This window comes from Hyperolius riggenbachi, chromosome 6, assembly GCF_040937935.1.
Source record: "Hyperolius riggenbachi isolate aHypRig1 chromosome 6, aHypRig1.pri, whole genome shotgun sequence".
In the NCBI taxonomy this organism is placed as follows: domain Eukaryota; kingdom Metazoa; phylum Chordata; class Amphibia; order Anura; family Hyperoliidae; genus Hyperolius; species Hyperolius riggenbachi.
The window spans coordinates 17630317-17646358 of NC_090651.1; the positions used below are offsets into that span (position 1 = coordinate 17630317).

The 16042-nt window shown below is 47.8% G+C and overlaps 1 protein-coding gene across 17 annotated transcripts in view; it reads right to left on the reverse strand.

Moving 5' to 3' along the window:
* The window catches only part of CAMTA1 (calmodulin binding transcription activator 1), a 1857772-nt gene that overhangs the window by 170213 nt on the left and 1671517 nt on the right, over window positions 1-16042 (reverse strand). The gene's annotated exons all lie outside the window — the stretch shown is intronic.

Genomic DNA, 16042 nt, shown 5'->3' on the forward strand with positions numbered 1-16042 from the left:
CCAAAAAATTCCATGGATCCAGACGCAATAAGCAGCTACATACCTACATTTTGGAACTACCTACAACACCCAGTAAAGTCAATCCATCCCTGGAGCTATTCAAATCCAGACTGAAAAGCCACCCATTTAGCCTGGCATGTGCGGACTTGTAGAATTCTTTCTCTGTACTACAATTTACCAATCAACCAATTACTGGTCGGAGACAAGCTTATGTGCTTTGACCTCCAGGCAACACCTTCTCCCTCCAAGCATTCCTCCTCCTCAGCTCAGGTCCTCTCCCTGATGATATCTTCCAGTCTACTTCAGCTTCCCTGTTGCCCCAGCGTATGAATACGTCTGTATGTTTGACTCTGTTGCACTGTACCACATGTTATGTTATGGCGCTTGCACAATGTGGTTGTCATCTGTACTATGTTATTGTTATTTGCACTATCTACGCTAAATTTCTATTTTGCCAATTGCCATGTGTACCACAAACAATACTGGATGCGGGGTATGACGCACTTGGCATATAAAGCTGATTCTGCATCCTAAGGGAGAAAAGCGCTTTACAGATGTTTTTTGTTGTTTTATGAAACCAGAATAAATTTGTGAAGAAGTAAAACTCCCGCATTCTGCTCCATGTAAAGCCCTATTTGGAAATTGTATGTGTAATGGTTTGAGGGCCCGCTAGGTCGCAGTGGCCAGATTTCTGTGTCTGGATATCCCGGTCATGTAGAGTTCTTCGATGCACTTTAGAATTAAAATAAATGATAAAATAATATGTGGTTTTGAAGTGAATCTGTCACTTGACATAACTCAGCATGGCGCACACCCAAGTACTAAATCACATTAATATGCTGAGCGAAAAAGTACATCTTTCTTTCTAGGAATACAATTCATTGCCTACAAGTTTCTGCTTGTTGAGAATGCTTCTTCTTCTACGGAACTGAATTGCAAGATAGTCTTGGTGGATATTACATATGTTCCCTTTAAAGCGTACCTTAAAGAGAGCCCGAGGTGGGCTCATAAAAAAAAAAGTAGGCTACCTGATTCAGGGGTTGAGTGGATCAGGTAGCCACAAAAACCGCCACTCTCAGCTGCTCCTGTGGGTCACACTGGCCCACTTTCACTTTTGTGACCTCTTGGTTACGACGCTGGAATGAGAGACTTATTCAGGGAGGTGGGGGATCAGCAGGGGGCGTGGCCAGGGAGAGAGAGCTGCCCAATGGCCGCTCTGGAAACCCTGCAGGAACGCACCTGTTGGGCTTTTTTGAACAGGAAATCCCTCTCCCCTGTGTTTACCTCCGAGATGGTGACAAATAATGTTGCCAATCTCGGGGGGCTATAGCGCGGCGGTGTGTGGGCAGAGATCGGCGGTGTGAGGACACAGAGGCATGAGACAGATAACATTCCTATGTGTCCCATCTGCCCCGCCCCCCAAAAACCACCTCGGGTTCTCTTTAAAGAGACAAAAAAAAAAAAAACACCCCCTGGGGATACTTACCTTGGGAGGGGGAGGCCTCTGGATCATAATGAGGCTTCCCCCATCCTCCTAAGCCTCAGGCTGGTTTCATACTGTATATTGGCGTTTGCGATGCGTCGAGCCCACCGCATCGCGCCGCCAAAAATAGACCTTCAGGAAACACCGCGTTAGTAAACGGTATTCCCTGTCTGGCATTTTGGCCAAGCAGGAAGTGACGGGTGCTTGTGGTCGCTTCCTGATTCGGTTATGAGGAAGTGCACGGAATCGTAAACCCTGCGTCGCCATACACTAACATGACTTCCGGGCCTCGTAGTAATGTATGTATGGCCTATCGTTAATTCGTGAACTTAGGAAGTATGAACTTCCACAAAGACTTTCATTAGGCTGCGGTAGCAGTGCGTCAATGTGACGCAACGCACCGCGCCAGTGTGAAAGGGACCTCAAGGATCCTGCGCTATCTCCCTCCAAACTACAGCCGGCAAAGATGTTGGAAATAGCCGAGTCCGATCGGGTCTGCCAGCTGTAGAGTGGACCTGATCGGGCCTGGCTATTTCCGCCCGACCCCGATCGGAAAACCGATACTGCGCCTGCACAGGATCGTGGTAAGTAAATATTTACCTTGCTGGGGCTGCCAGAGCTGGATCCCGGAGGGTGAGGAGGACCTGGATCCAGAGGCTTCACCCTCCCAAGGCTAGTATCTTCCTGTGGGTGTTTTGTTTCGTTACAGATTTTCTTTAAGTGACATGATGAGATAAACACAGGTAGGTATAAAACTATCCCTAGTATGAAATTCTCTGGAGTCCCTTTCTGGTTTTCAGTACAGCAAGCATTAAAATAAACTTGAGGAGTTTGTGGACAGCTTGTCGAATTCAGCCGGGTTTCATGAGAAGTAAATAATGGCTAAACCAGCTGAGAAACAGTGAGATAAGTGGCTTGATTCACTAAACCAGTGGTCCTCAAACTAAGGCCCGTGGGCCGAATGTGGCCCCCTGAGGTTCTTTTACAGGCCCCCCCACACACAAAATGTATTATAGATGCGGTCAGCTACATCTTTAACCCATTCACGTTCCGTCATTTTCACGTGAGAAATGTTCACCTCCCATTCATTAGCCTATAACTTTATCACTACTTATCACAATGCACTGATCTATATCTTGTTTTTTCCGCCACCAATTAGGCTTTCTTTGGGGGGTACATTTTGCTAAGAGCCACTTTACTGTAAATGCATTTTAACAAGAAGAATAAGAAAAAAATGGAAAAATTCATTATTTCTCCGTTTTCAGCCATTATAGTTTTAAAATAATACATGCCTCCATAATTAAAACTCACGTATTGTATTTGCCCATATGTCCCGGTTATTACACCATTAAAATTATGTCCCTATCACAATGTATGGCGACAATATTTTATTTGGAAATAAAGGTGCATTTTTTCCATTTTGCATCTATCACTATTTACAAGTTTAAAATAAAAAAAATATAGAAATATTTCATCTTTACATTGATATTTAAAAAGTTTAGACCCTTAGGTAAATATTTACATGGTTTTTTTTTATTTTAATGGTTTTTTTTTTATAGTAAACATTTTATTTGGGTAGTTTTGGGAGGGTGGGAGGTAAACAATAGATTTATAATGTAAATGTGTGTTCATTTTTTTTTTCTTACAGGTGTAGTATTACTTTTTGGCCACAAGATGGCGGCCATGAGTTTGTTTACATGACGTCACTCTAAGCGTAGCCCACGCTTAGAGTGACGCATCGGGGAGGGAACAGCCAGAAAAAGCACAGCTTCCGAGAGAAGCTGTCGCTTTTTCAGCGGGGGAGAGGAATCAGTGATCGGGCACCATAGCCCGATACATTGATTCCGTGGCTACCGAATCCGCGTCCGGGAGTGCGCGATCGGCCGCGGGGGCGCGCGGTAGCGCGCATGGTTCCTGGACGTAGAAACTACGTCCAGGAACCAAAATAGGTTAAATATTGGTGGTCCGCATATACAGTAGAATGAAGCCAGAAAGCAGTAATTTGCTGGTTTCCAATCACATTCCACATCAGGTGACACTGCTGTCCAATTGGACTGCAGGTTGTCACCTGGGTATCCTTCACTGTCTGGCCCGCAAAGACTTCTGCATCATGTTATGCATACTCCGGCCCCCCAGCAGTCTGAAGTATGTTGACCCGGCCCTCGACCCAAAACGTTTGGGGACCCCTGCACTAAACTGCGATAACTCATATCACGGCCGTTTCGCGGGATTGCCAATTTGCACGCACAATTGTGCATTTTGCGTGAATTTTTTGCACAAATTCGCCATCGCGCGCAAACGTGAAAATGCGTGCGTAAAAACGACCGTGATATGAGTCATCACGGTTTAGTGGATCAAGCCCAAGGTGTCCAATGAAGCTTAATTGCAGTAAAGTTCAAAGGGTCATTACTTCTTTTTCATCTTAACAAGACAGAGTGGGGATTTCAAAACAGCAACTGTGAGGGCTTGTTCATACCTAAGGTGTTTTAGGTTTTTTTTAGCACCAGCGATTTTGAAAATCGCCTTAAAAGCGCTTGTGCGATGATTCCTTATGGGACAGTTCATATCAGCACATTTCATCCGCTTTCCGCTCAGTAAAGCGATGCATGTACCATTTTCAGGGTGATTTTGCTACAATGGAAGGTATAGGAAAAGTCCAAAACGTTCACAAGTAGCTTCATCTGGCGATTGTGTTTGCGCTTTTATGACGCCAGGAAGTGAATAAATGGAATCGCTCTGCAAAAACACTTACAAAAGTGCTTTGTACAAAATAGTAGTGCGCAGTGGAGCGCCAGGAGGGGAAAGAAAATGCACACAAAACTGGGGTCGGTGATTTCGATTTTAGATGTGAACAAAACCTCATGGACTGATATAATGTTACAAGATTAGGCCATTAAACTGAAACTAAAAATATGAGACTCATTTCCATGATACTAATGTTGTATTTATCATCTGTACTACACATAGAATTCATCATCTCATAAGTTTATTTTCACTTTAAAGTGAACCTCCGGACTAAAAATCTACTCAGCAGAACTGAAAAGGCTTGGTCTTTCTTTAACAGTTTCACAGCATCAGAACTTTGTTTTTCTTACCAAAGCATCATTTTTAGCTGCATTTTTATCTAAGCTCCACCCATCAAAGAAAAAAAAAGGGCACAGGACAGTTGGAACTGTGTCTCATACTACCTGTCACCTCCTTTCAACCAAAAAGATGGCTACCCTCATGAAATCAAACATTTGCCTGTTCTTTTAAAACAGTGTGGGTAAGAGATTATATTACCTATCTATTTTAATTAACATAACTAATGTAACTTAATGACAGTATGTTTGTTTAGGCTGGGGTTCCTCTTTAAACAAAAAAAGAGTGCATGAAAATCAGTGCACAGGTACTCAGGAGTCCAAGGGACAAAAACAACATAGAAATGAAGTGAAAGTCTCCGTTGTCACAGGAAGAGGAGCAGATTGGTAGAATGTAAAGTAGGTTGCACGGATTGGTCATTTCAGGGTTTAGGAAACTCTTGCCGGGGTCGTTCTTTAGGTTTATTCTCAGCATTAGTCTGTGTAGATGAAGCTGCAGCCCTTCAGGGATTTCAGGAAAGGGAAGATGCCTCTCAGTCTAGTTCGCTATCAGCTTGCTGCAATCAGGCTGTGTACACCGGCCAGCAACTTACACTAGTCATTGCTGTTATAATTATTACATCCTCCCTGAAGGGCCTCTGCATTGCAGCTGTCCTGTGCTCTGATCTCGGCTGCTCACAACTTGTGATACGACGCGATATATATAAAATGACCTCGCTCCTGTCTAATGTCTCTGCTGTACATGAAGCTAATCGCCTATAGAGCAGGGGTGAGGACCTCTCTCTGTACATGTCCACATCGCTACACCATTCTCAGATGTTTGCCATACACTTGTTTTATGTCACCACTCCTTCAGAGGATACTGAAGCTTGTTTGGCCTGGCCTCCTTCTGCAAAGGCCACAAAAGTCATGGCCTAGGGAAGCTATGGCTCAGGGGGGCACCTGGGCATGGAAATGATTTGGCTGCAAATGGAATTGTGATGTTGTAAATGGAAAGCAACATATGGAAGAGGAGAGCTACTGCTTAGCAGAGCTGTACATCTAAGAGAGGAGCTGCTGTACATGGATGTTACACATGGAAGAGAGGTCTACTCTCTGACGAAAACTCTGCAGGAACCCCGGGCAGCACAAAAAAGTTGGAGGAAATTTGGGGGGGGGGTACTTAGGGGGGAGTGAGGGATGTTTGATGGGAGTATGAGGCGAGCACAGTTTTGACCTGAAGCCTGAGACTCACTCCATATACTCTGTACAGGTACACTTTACCGGGGATCCATTTGAAAATGGCGCCTGCGGATAATGGCGCACGGTGTTGCCGCTAATCCATTTGCCGCTTATCGCTATTTAACGTTAAAGCCTTATTGTTATTTAACGTTAAAGCCTTATTGTTATTTAACGTTAACAAACAGAACCCTCTCTGTACCTATCCCTAACCCCTAAACCCCCCCTGGTAGTGCCTAATCCTAAGACCCCCTTGGTGGTGCCTAACCCTAAGACCCCCCTGGTGGTGCCTAACCCTAAGACCCCCCGGTTGGTGCCTAACCCTAAGTACCCCCTGGTGGTGCCTAACCCTAAGTACCCCCTGGTGGTGCCTAACCCTAAGTACCCCCTGGTGGTGCCTAACCCTAAGTACCCCCTGGTGGTGCCTAACCCTAAGACCCCCCTGGTGGTGCCTAACCCTAAGACCCCCTTGGTGGTGCCTAACCCTAAGACCCCCCCCCCCAGTGGTGCCTAACCCTAACCTTGACAGTGTTACATTAAATCCATTCACCGTTTTGCAGTTAAATCACGTCTGCAATCTGGCTTATGTAGGGTGCTATTGCTAAATAACGTTAGTGTGTGCCACTATTGGTAAATAACGTTAGTGTGTGCCGTTTTTCTTCTTTTTTCCCTGTGCGCCATTATTATGCAGTACTAACGATAAATAGCGATAAGCGTATCTTTTTAATGCGGCGTCATTTTTATGCATAGGCGCTGTGCGCCATTATTCACTGATCCGCTTTACCGGACCAATATGCAGAGCTGAAAGGTCGGAGAGGAGGAACTTCCTCCCGATACTGAGGGGAATTCCACCTGACACTTAGCAGCGCTACTAATTTGCATATTATTCTCCCTGGAACAACAAACTAATTTTTCATGCAAGAGAAAAGAGAATCTGTACTGTCCGATTTGTACAATAAAAAAAGATACCAATCAAGTCACTCTTTGCCATTTCCGCAGCTCTCCGCCGTGATCCTGGCTTTTAATCGCCAGTTTTAGGCAGTGTTTACAAACAAAAAACATGGCTGCTAACCAGAAAAAGATGTACAAACATCACTTCCTGGTTAGCGGCCATGTTTTTTGTTTGTAAACACTGCCTAAAACTGGCGATTAAAAGCCAGGATCACGGCGGAGAGGGGGGCAGATATATATATATATATATATATATATAGAGAGAGAGAGAGAGAGAGAGAGAGAGAGAGAGAGAGAGAGAGAGAGAGAGAGAGAGAGAGAGAGAGAGAGAGATCATGATACAGTATACTACAAGTTTTTATTACATAGTGAATTATCTGCACTCCAGTCTGGGATTCTTACAATTTCTCAGCATGTGACAGGCAGCTCCCTCCCATCCGCCTGCATCTCTCCCACGCCGCTGTCCTCCGCTGCCCGCAGCTTCGTGAACCAAGACTTGCTACTGACGTCAGTTGCGGTCAACTACGCAGGAGAAGTGCGCTCTTTGCGTATCTCTCCGCCAGCTGCTGGAGAGATACGTAGAGGGCGCACTTCTCTTACGCCAGACTAGCTCCGACTGACGGAAATGCGGAGACCCGGTACCCTAAGCTGCGGGCAGCGAAAGATGGTGGCATGGGAGCAATCAGAGCTGATGGGGCTGGAGGAAGCCCCAGGTATGTATAAAATCTTTGTCATTTTACAGCTCTGGTACACTTTAAACCAGCCCAGTTGATGTTCGTACATATGATATCTCCAGAACAGACAGATGTCCGTTTCGCACCTGGAGAAGAGATAAGCTGGTGGAATAACACTCGGGCGGAGGGAGGATTGCTCGCTGTAAAGCGCAGGAGGACACCATAACTCTACGAAAACACAGCGACAACTAGAGAAGCACTGCTTGAAGAATAGATGTGTCCATTAACAGAATAAATGTGTCTCGACAATGGAAAAAAATCAAAGACATGAATCACTTTCAGGAAGAGAAAACGAGATTACAGCAATAAAGAAAGAATTCACCAACTTCATTTACAACGTGAAATCAGTATTCATCTGCGGGACGGATGAGGAAATATGAACACGGAGGTGACATTAGTCACAAAGATATAGAGCGGGGCAGCGCGAGCGGCGGGCCTCCGAATCAGGCTGCTCAGAGTGAGCGGCACCAGGTACCGGTCTGCAGCTCAGCGGGCCTACAAAGGGAGGTGCTGGAAATGGATGAGGCAAGTAACTAGGGTCAAAGGGTTTACCCATGCAGGGGGGGGGGGAGTGTTAGAGATTTAAGCCCTGTTCACACTGGCCCTAAAAAAACTGACCAAAACGGCCATTAGCGGATTGAAATGGAACGACTCTGAACAGATGCTAACGGATCCAATGTTAACCTGTGGATCCGTTCACATTGGACTGTTAGAACGGCTCCCTTCCGCACAATCCGCATTGACCGCGCTAAAGGAACGGATCAGTTTTTACTTGGATAAGTTTACCATCCGTGCCAGAGTGAACCAAGCCTTACAGCGGGAGCAGCCTGAGCAGTCGCAGGGAGGCCCAGAGCTGTGAGTGGCCCCATGTCCTCTCCCAACCTTTCTCTGACACAGGCCCCTCCCAACATAGGAGGAGTTAATTCAGTCACAGTTGTTATGAGTGGAGGGACTCAGGCAAGCTGAGCTGTGATTGGTGGAGATCGTGGTGGTCACACTTGCCATGAGAAGTGATTGGTGGAGATCGTGGTGGTCACACTTGCTATGATTAGTGATGGGCTCACAAGTGCCAAAGCCCTCGAATTCGTGACTTAAATTAGTCTTAATTGCTGCAGCTGAGCGACTGGACGAGTAGGGGTTAGTTACCCATAATTCCGCCCCCCTCTCTGCGTTCCAAATAACTTCCACGCGTCCTATTGGTCACGTTGCAAGCTTCACACACGGCGCACTTCTTCCTTCCGGCTTGAAGGAGGAAGTGCGTGTGTGAGGCCTGCAACACTTGCAACGCGACCCCATGATCATGTGCCAAAATACTCAAAATAAATGTTGAAAAGTTAGTTTAAAGAAAAGATGAAAATTATATTATTAGGAGATAACTCAGGTGAAAAAGTTAATTGCCTATGGGCCTGTGTGAATAGTAACCTGGATTTTCTATCAGAAAGTACATGTCACTCGCATCATGGAAAACGCTGGTTCAGAAAATCCCTCCAGAACCCCTGAGCGGGCTTATACACGGTCCGCAGAAGAGTCTCGCAGTGTTCCCTCCAGCAGATGCGCCTCTCCTGCCGTACTGAGCCTGAATCCTGATTGATAACTTTGTACTGTTACAACATAAGCAGTTACAGGCTGGATGATTCATTGCAGGCTCACCGGAAGAGCAGACGTTCACAAAGCAAATGTTCCAGCTCTGCGTCCATGAGGATTTAAAGGGACCCCGAGCAGTCATTAAAAATGAAACTGTGATTTACCCCACCATAGGCCGTGAGGTCCCCCGGCATCCTCCTGGCTTCTCTCCCGGTCCCGGCTGGCGGCTCAGTTATTGCGCGACTTCGGCCTGAAGTCGTCAGGGCTGTTTCCCGTAGTGATGGGTCGTTCGCGAACGAGACGGCTCTATGAGCCGGCTCTTTGCTGCGAACGACAAGAGCCGGTTCTCAGTTTTCAAAGAGCCGATGCCTCAGCCGCCCCACACAGCCCTGCTTTGGTCTGTAATAAAGGGCGCTGAGGTATGCTGGGAGATGTAGTCCTCCTCTTGCAGCTTGTAGGAGTGTATGGGGTGGAGCAGAGCAGTAGCAGGAGGGATTGCACCAGTCAGAGAAGCAGTCTGGAGTTGTCATGGAGACGGGGCGGGGCTTTTACTCCGATTCTGAGTGGTGTCTAGTGATATTTAATGAAGAGCCGATTGAGAGCCGTAAGAGCCGGCTCTTTAATGAGAGCCGATTCAGAAGAGCCGATTCTCTGAGAAGAGCCGGAATTACCATCACTAGTTTCCCGCTTTGCTGATACGTGGCATCATGCCAGCCGGCCGGCGTGAGAGTCCTACGCACGCGCGTTTCAGTATTAGAGAACCGCACGTGCGCAGGACACTCACGCCGGCTGGCATGATGACGCGTCACCGGCTGGCGTGATGACGCGTCACCGGCTGGCGTGATGCCAGGTTTCAGCAAAGCGGGAAGCAGCCCTGACGACTTCAGGCCGAAGTCGTGCAATAATGGAGCCACCAGACGGGACATGGAGAGGAGCTAGGAGGATGCCAGAGGACCTTTTTGCCTACGGTGGGCTGGAGGAAGCCCCAGGTAAGTCACAATTTCATTTTGAATGACTGCTCAAGGTCCCTTTAAAGGCATAGACAAAAAATAAAAGGTCAGGGGAGTTAAAAAGTTGTTCTTTGATCATTAAAGGATACCTTAACCCTAATTTAAATTTAAAAAATGATGCCCTGTGTGTGTGTTAGGAGGTGCGCATAGGCGGTATCTTTTAGGGTTCACCCGCTGTGCCTCCTGTTCCTCATTTCTGGGTCATCGGACATACTGAGCTGCACATGGGCAGTATATCCTATTGGGCTTCTTGTGACGGCCCTCCCCAGAGGAGCGCGTGCTCGCCAGCGTGAGGACGTACCCAGCAGGCATGCTCCACCAGTGAGTGCCGTCACCGGAAGCCCAAAAGGACATACTGCGCATGCACAGCACAGTATGTCCAGGTCAAAGGCCGCCGACCGTGCTAAACAGGAAATGAGGAACGGGAGGAACAGCAGGCAAACCGTAGAAGACGCCGGGCTGCAGTAGGTGCGGCAAGTCTATGCGCACATCCCCCCCCCCCTATACTCAAACACACGGGGCATCATTTTTTTAATTTAAATTAGGGCTAAGGTATCCTTTAAGGATAGATGTATGTGATCAAACCATGAAGATAAAAATGATGAAGCTTATTTTACCTGACCTCAATGCCCCATACAACAATTTCTACACGTTTTAGTGTAGTGTCAGGAATAGGTATGCAAGAACAAAATTCGCTTACAGAAACAAAAAGGACAATAATACTCTAAACAATACAATACAATATATAATATAATACAATAAACAACAATACTCTACAGAAATAAACGGAAAGAAGCTACGTGAGAAAGGGCAGGGGGTCCCCAAAACATGTTGTGTATGTGCTGATCTTTACTTAAAGGGATACTGTAGGGGGGTCGGGGGAAAATGAGCTGAACTTACCTGGGGCTTCTAATAGTGTTGTCCGGATCATGAACGATTCGGATCTTTGATCCGAATCTATTTTATGAGTCGATCATCCGAATCATCAAAATGAACGATTCGGATCGCAAAAGGGGCGGGGCCAGGAGCGACACGCCCCCTCTCAGCGGGCAGCGGGGTCCTGGAAGCAGGGATTGCTGAGTTGGAGAGGAGCCAGCCTTGCAGGGAGACAGGTAGATGAGAGAGAGGGGACATGGGTGCCACTGCCAGATATGTGTAGAGCACACATACTGGCTGCAATGTGCTGCTCATTATAGGCTGTCTGTTCCGTAGTGCTGCACAGTGAACACATTGGAAGCTTTTGGCTCAGCACAGCTCAGTAACTTTGCAGACAGTGTGATTGAAAGGCAATATAATCCTCCTGCACTCGGCACTAAACAGCTGCACTTATCTTCTGGGAAGGCTTTCTTTCACTGTGCGACCTTTTCTTTCAAAGTGTACAGATGAGCATATAGGTGAAATATATGTAAAGCATATGACTTCAGCATGTGGGTATTACGTGCAAACATTTCTGCTCTCTGCTCGTCCCTCCTCCCTTCTCTGACCACTCCCTGCCCTCTGTCCATCTTCTCCCCTTCTCTGTGTGTCCACCCCCCTCCCCTTCTCCTGTCCACAGACCTGTCCTGCTGTTCATTTCACCCCCGAATGCTTCCGGTAGTAAAATGATCCGAGATTCGGATCAAAGATCCGGATCTCTTCAATGATCCGATTCGAATCATCCGGATCATTAAAAAGATCCGAACTTCCCATCTCTAGCTTCTAATGGTCCCCCGCAGACATCCTGTGCCTGCACAGCCACTCCCCAATGCTCTGGCCCCGCCTCCAGTTCACTTCTGGAATTTCTGACTTTAAAGTCAGAAAACCACTGCGCCTGCGTTGCCATGTCCTCACTCCCGCTGATGTCACCAGGAGTGTACTGCGCAGACATAGACCATACTGGGCCTGCGCTGTGCACTCTTGATGACATCAGCGTGATCGAGGACATGGCAACGCAGGCGCAGTGGTTTTCTGACTTTAAAGTCTGAAATTCCAGAAGTGAACCGGAGGCGGGGCCGGAGCATCGGTGAGTGGCTGCGCGGGCACAGGATGTCTGCGGGGGACCATTAGAAGCCCCGGGTAAGTTCAACTCCTTTTCCCCCAACCCCCCTACAGTATCCCTTTAAAGGACAACTGAAGTGAGAGGGATATGGAGGCTACCCTATTTATTTCCCTTTTGAACAATACCAGTTACCTGGCTGCCCTGCTGTTCTCTTTGGCTGCAGTAGTGTCTGAATCGCACACCTGAAACAAGCATGCGGCTAATGCAGCCAGACACATCTGATCTGCATGTTTGTTCAGGGTCTATGGCTAAAAGTATCAGAGGGAGAGGATAAGCAGGCAACTGGTATTGTTTATAAGGGAATCAATATAGCAGCCTCCATAGCCCTCTGTGTGCCTTCTTCATTGTTACAGTAGATCATCACCTCTGTCGGGCTATAGTGATCATGAATTCAGACATTTAGGGCCTTTCCCCACTGCAATACCAAACTTTCTTTTTCTGTACAATTTTTGGGGCAATTGAAAAATAATGCAATTGCACCAGAAATCATGCATGCAAGGCGATCGGATTTTGCTGTAAGTCGGACCACTCTAGTGGGAATAGAACACTTCAGGTGATATGATAGTGAAAATGACCTGAGATGAGCAGAATTAGTGTGCTCAGCAAAGACATGAAGATGCGTGCAGTGGGAACAGGCCCTGAAGGCTACGGCACGCCAGAGAGTCAGTAGCTTTAATATGGAACCAAAAAGTTGCTGACAAGGTTACCCAATGCAGCTACTAATAAGTAGGACACACTACAACATCCCATAGGTGTACTGTAGCTGCTACACTCTCTTATGTGCTGTAACCCTAATGGGATGCTAAGATGGATCAGTTCACTTCAGTGCAAGGGGTTCTGGAGTACCATGTAAAACACAGAACATCGGAATACAGTGCTTGAAGGGAACCTGAAGCCATATTAAAATTAAAAAAACAGATACCTACCCAAGGAAAGGAAAGGCCCTGGGTCCTAATGAGCCTTCCCGTTCCTCTCCTTGTCCCCTCGTTCTAGCGCTGGATCCTCGGATCTAATCTCCCAAAGTTATCAAGAGCCAAACTGTTCCTGAAAACGGGCGGCTCCGTACTGCGCAAGCATGAGCGCACAAGACCGCGTGCTCAGTGCAGTGCGCATGCACAGTGCAGAGCACCTTTGGGAGCACTGTGGCTCCCAATGACTTCCGAGGCTTTGGGCAGCGGCAGAGAGCTGTCTCCAAAAGATCGGTCAGAGACTGCTAACCGCGGAGCCAGCGCAGGAATAACGGGACGGGAGAGGAAGAGGAAGGCACTATAGGACCCAGAGCCTTCCCTCTCCTTAGGTAAGTATGTTTTTTTTAACTACTTAAAGACCGCTCCACGCCAATTGGCATGGACGCGGCAGCAGCCCCAGGATCGCCTAACGCCAGTTGGCGTGCAGTCCTGGGGGCTTGATTTGCAGGAGATGGTGCGCGCCGATGCCTGCGCATCTCCGCTTCAATGACAGAGCTCCGCTACGCACATCAGTCTCCCAGCGGTGATCACTGCTAGGAGACTGTTAGACCGCCGTCTATTTACATTGTAGTGCTGCGATCTATGGCAGCGCTTTACTGGGGACAGCCATGTGACACGGCTGTCCCCCTGGGAGGGGAACGTCCACGCTGGAGCGCACATAAGGAACGTCCACGCTGGAGCGCACGGAAGGTATGTATCTGCCGCTGCCCGCCGCCTGCATACACAAACTATTCAACGCTGGAGGGGAGCGCAGAGGGGAGAGCCCGAGGTGAGGGAGGGGGGGACCGCCCCCCTCCCCGCTGAAGTGCAGCATGGCTTTCCCCTCATGCTGCGACCCCTCCAGCCCCCCAAAACGGCCCCAAGCGGGCCCCTCTCAGTATTTCTGCAGGGGGGCCCGGTGGGACCTTGTTACGCCCCTGAGGGGTGTAACTCTAAACTTTGATGGAGCCCCCCAATGGTCACACCCTCTCTCTTGCCTCCCCCTGGTGACCCTCACAGCCTGGTGGCTAATCTGGCAAGGGTCCTAAAACAAGTGTGGCCATCGTAATCTTTACGCATAACGTGTGCATGATCCATGCCTACCGCACGGATTATGCAGCAATGCAAGTCTATGGCGACGCAGTAAGTGTAAACGTTGGAGAGCGGGAATCCCAGTGATGTACTTCCTAGCCAGCAGGAAATACATCACTGAGCGGGGGCCGCTCTATGCATATGACCCTGTCACCGCTCTCTGTCGCGTATGATTGTATAGGTTGCCACCAGTCATATCATGATTGTAGATTTTTGCATTAGGTTGGGATACGGCAGGAGCAACGTATACCAACGCAAAAAACTAGTGTGAAACCAGCCTGAAAATGGACCAATTGAATTTCACCTTGGTGGAATTTAATTGGTTTATTTTTCAAGCTGAATGCATCTACACAATCCTGCATCTTGGTGGTGTAGTGGTTAGCGCTCTTGCCTTGCAGCGCTGGGTCCCCGATTCTAATCTAACCAAGGCACATCTGCAAGGAGTTTGTATGTACTCCCCGTGTCTGCGGGGGTTTCCTCTGGGCACTCCGGTTTCCTCCCACATCCCTTAAACATACAGATAAGTTAATTGGCTTCCCCCTAAATTGGCCCTAGACTACAATACATACACTACACACTATATACATAGACATTTGACTATGGTAGGAATTAGATTGTGAGCTCCTTTGAGGGACAGTTAAGTGACAAGACAACATACTTTGTACAGCGCTGCGTAAAATGTCGACGCTATATAAATACAAAATAATAATAATAATCTTACTGACCTTCTCTAGTCCTGAGCAGAGGGAGTCAACAAGATGCAAATAATTGTGCATGCCGATTGGTAAGAACCTTGCCATTGGGCCAATGAGATTTGCCAAACTGATTGGCCCAAATCCAAGCTGCGTGAAATGTGCATGCAAGTGAGAATTCTCAGCATGTGATTGGCCATCTGTAGTCCTGAGTAATGTCTGAGGGAACACTGATCCTCTCAGGCCTGACGAGCCGATTGCTAGAGACATGACCATACTCCTGAGTAATGTCTGAGGGAACACTGATCCTCTCAGGCCCGACGAGCCGATTGCTAGAGACATGATCATACATGCCAAGATCTGTCCTGAGTAATGTCTGAGGGAAAGCTGATCCTCTCAGGCCTGACGAGCCGATTGCTAGAGACATGATCATGCATGCCAAGATCTGTCCTGAGTAAAGTCTGAGGGAACGCTGATCCTCTCAGGCCTGACAAGCCAATTGTTAGAGACATGATCATGCATGCCAAGATCTGTCCTGAGTAATGTCTGAGGGAACGCTGATCCTCTCAGGCCTGACGAGCCGATTGCTAGAGACATGACCATACTCCTGAGTAATGTCTGAGGGAACACTGATCCTCTCAGGCCTGATGAGCCGATTGCTAGAGACATGACCATACTCCTGTGTAATGTCTGAGGGAACGCTGATCCTCTCAGGCCTGACGAGCCGATTGCTAGAGACATGACCATACTCCTGAGTAATGTCTGAGGGAACACTGATCCTCTCAGGCCTGACGAGCCGATTGCTAGAGACTTGATCATACATGCCAAGATCTGTCCTGAGTAATGTCAGGCCTGAGAGGATCAGCTTTCCCTCAGGTCTGAGGGGAAAGCTGATCCTCTCAGGCCCGACTAGCCGATTGCTAGAGACATGATCATACTCCTGAGTAATGACCATATTCCTGAGTAATGTCTGAGAGAACATTGATCCTCTCAGGCCTGACGAGCCGATTGCTAGAGACATGACCATACTCCTGAGTAATGTCTAAGGGAAAGCTGATCCTCTCAGGCCTGACGAGCCGATTGCTAGAGACATGACCATACTCCTGAGTAATGTCTAAGGGAAAGCTGATCCTCTCAGGCCTGACGAGCCGATTGCTAGAGACATGACCATACTCCTGAGTAATGTCTGAGGGAACACTGATCCTCTCAGGCC